Genomic DNA, 3,804 nt, shown 5'->3' with positions numbered 1-3,804 from the left:
GTGGCTCTGATACCACTTTCTTGGATCAGATCACACAAACAAGATTTGAAAAATCAAGCAATTAAAGAAAAGAAAGAGTGAAACAGAGATATTAATAATGAGAGAGAAAAGAATATGAATCAAAGAAATTGCAATGCTTTATTCAATAACTAGCAGGGCTATAAATACCCATACAACCAACATACATAATCACAAAAAGCTGATAAATATAATTGAAATAGAAAAGTTCAAATTCGCCCAAAAGATTCGGTCAACACATGACTGAGACTTCTCTTTATTTTTTGCACGTGCACTGCAGCTCACAAAGTTTGAATTACCCGCTAACATAACCGTGCAAGTTTAATATAAGCTCATGGATGGTAGGCACATTTGAGCCGCTTTGAGTATTTGATTTCATTCATGTTATTTGATATACAAAAAGTTATAATTATTAAAAGATTGTAAACCATGCCTAAAAATATATTAAAAAAAGATCCACATAATGGCTAACGAACAAAAAATATAGCCATGGCTGCAAACACAAACAAAAAAGAGATAATACTGCTAATATTTGAATAAAGATTATTGTGGGTATCATAACAAACGAAATTACCAGAAAGTCTTACATGAACAAAGCAAGGATAAGGCTCAGATTTGTAAACAACCAAAAGTAAAATGACTAATGCATCATGACTGCAAAATCATAGATTGGCACCCAAAAGATAAGCAATTCACGCAACAATCTCATTTGCCCCACCACGCGACGTTAAAGCAAGCTGTTAAATGAACAAAATGACTAAGAAGGCTTAAATATAGTGACAATCATGTGAAACCTAAACAAGCTGTTAAATGAAATAAATGAAGATGAGGGTCAGATATATAAAAAGGTAAGCATTTGCTAATCACATGACAATAACATCCAATGTCTTGTTATCTCAATTTAAAATAGTAAAGTATATTTGCCATGGTAGAGGATTTGTACATTAATTCAGAAGTGTGAGAAGTGTATTATAACACTATATATAACACTATATAACATCATATAAACACCGTATAACACTATGTAACACCATATAACACCATATAACACTATGTAACACTACATAACAAATATAACACTATATTTTGTCTGATATCATGTCTATGATAGATGTATAGTGTTATATATTGTTATATAGTGTTATATAGTGTTACATGGTGTTATATGGTGTTATATAGTGTTATACGGTGTTTATATGGTGTTATATAGTGTTATAATACACTTCTCACACCTCTGAGTTAATGTACATTATCCCTACCCTATCTGCCATAACTGCATACTCATATAAAAAAGGCCTGGAAAAATTGACAACCGTCACTTTTCCGTACATTCCGTACACTAATTGAACAATAATCTGTACTTTAAAAATTGTGCATGATCTAGTGCTAGTAATGCACAGAACAGAATTGGCACCATTATCAGACAAACAAACAAAAAAAATATACTGACGATGTTCAGTACATTGACAGACAATATTTTGAGGTCCAGTATGAGCCAGAGACCAAGTGATACACTAGTATAGTGTGTAGGGTGTAGGATCGAGTTTGTCCTTCGTTTGAGACAATCAGAGCTAGCACCTACCGAATATGTAGCGGAAATACATATTTGGCATGAATCAAAGCAAAACCGTAGAAGAGATGAGTAGAAACAGAAGGAATACACTTTAACAACGTTTTCTCATTCAACTTTCAAAAAATACAAGGTCAGCAGGTCGGCTACACTTGTGACATCCACGTACAAAATGAGAAAACATATGGGGTATTTATAGGTGAGATGGTTCCGCTTCAATGGTCATGACCATACAAGCGAAACCTTATCAAGTAGTTCCGCTTGTATGGCATGTGTCCATTCAAGCGAAACCTAAACATCAAAATCATACAATTACACCTTTAACCCCTGTACATTACATAATTAACCAAAATAGACCCTATACATTAATCAACTACAACTAAGACGCAGGCTTTAGACATTATGCACCAACAAACTCCCCCTTGGATTAAGCCGCAGTCTTTGTCTAGTCTTTGGGTCTTCAAACAGCTCTATACGTCTCTTCCCTTGGCTTTGGTTTCCTGCTCAGCGCAATCCTTACTCTTTCATTCTCTTTCTTCCTCGCATTCTCTTCTTCAGCTTGCATCTTCAAAAACGTACCTTTCTTTTCTTCAAGCTTTTGACGTTCACGTTTAGCTTTCCTTTTCATCTTCTCATCAAGCGACCACCAAGATGATTTCCATTTACTCTTAGAATTTATACATTTCTGAAAGCAAAGGGAAACTACACGTTGAAACTGCTGCGCTTGTTCTCTATCTACTGGTTGATAGTGAATCTTGTTGATGAAAAGACACTCGATATCTTTTGCAGAGCAATTTACAAGCCACATGGGATCATAAACATGTATCTCTCGAATCTCCCCTCCTGCTCTATAAGTAATTACCGCTTCGGTAGAAATACAACTATACACCCAACCAATGAAGCCTTTATAAAAGTCTTGTTCCATCTGAGGTATTGGAATTGTCTTCATTGTTCTCGGAGGCTTGACATTAAGGATAGTCTCTGTAACACCAGTATCTGGATCTACCCTCTGTACACGCTTTGGATGATGCGGCTTCCATTTACGAAAAATCTTTCAACGACTCATACTTGATGTAACCCCACATTGCAACATCATTCTTTCGAACTGGGTAATCCAAACATCTAACCTTCGGCAGCTCATCTACATCCCACCAAGGTAATGACATGATGTCATATAAACGTTCAAAATACTGAACTCCGCACTCTCGTCTGATCGCATAAGCATTTACTTGCGGTAAGTAACCCCAACTGATGATATCACCGAGAGATACGCTTCGATCACGCTCATAATACTTCAAAGGTCTCTTAAACTTTCTCTCGTGACTCTTTTTGAACCACTTCAATCTATCTTCCTTTTCCATTTCCTTTTGAGTACTATCAAAGTTCTTTTCTTTCACTGCCTCAGTCACCTTTTGTCTTAATTCTTCTCTATTTTCCTCAGCAAAGAACTCCATAAGTGTAGGAAACTTAGAAGTATCTTCAACTATATCTCCATCATCCGTCCAATCTTCAATCTCAACTCGATCATACTTATCAGCCTCTTCAACATACTTATACGTGTATTCAGACTGTTGATTGATATCAAAAGACTCCAACTCTTCTTCAAAATCAAACTTGAACTCCGGATCCACAGTATGCATCATTTCCTTGTAAATATCTAATCCCAAGATTAACTTTTCCGTATGTTCAACTATTTGAGTTTTACTGGACTCCCCCTTTCTACTTGTTTCCCCTGATTCTTCATTTACCGAATCATTCATCAGATCATCAACCTTTTTCTCAGTGGAAGCTTCTGTAACTTTCAAACCTGTACCTCCTGTAGCGTCGTCATCATCATCATCTTTACCAGGTCCATGACTACTTGCAGAGAATACTTTTTCATCCTCTTCATCTTCCTCTTCATCCTCCTCTTCATCATCTTCATCATCACTGTTACCCATCAACTCTTCAAGATGTGTTTCCTCTTCAAACAAACCAGATATTGCAGTGATAGGTTCAGGATTATCAACCACCATAGAAGGTACTATCGATCTTTCAGTCACAGCTGAACTACCTTCAACTCCCTTACCTTTGTCTTTCATTTGCTCGTCTATTTTGGCTTGACGTTCACCTCTGAGCTCTTCAACCTGCAACTCTTCAAACTTTTGTTCTAACGATGTTCCAAGCATGCTTTCAACAACTTTGTTCAGCATATAGAACTCATGATCTCTTAATGC

The sequence above is a fragment of the Helianthus annuus genome, chromosome 7 (assembly GCF_002127325.2).
Source record: "Helianthus annuus cultivar XRQ/B chromosome 7, HanXRQr2.0-SUNRISE, whole genome shotgun sequence".
NCBI lineage: Eukaryota > Viridiplantae > Streptophyta > Magnoliopsida > Asterales > Asteraceae > Helianthus > Helianthus annuus.
The sequence above is the reverse complement of the archived record's forward strand: the minus strand, read 5'-3'. Positions refer to the sequence as shown.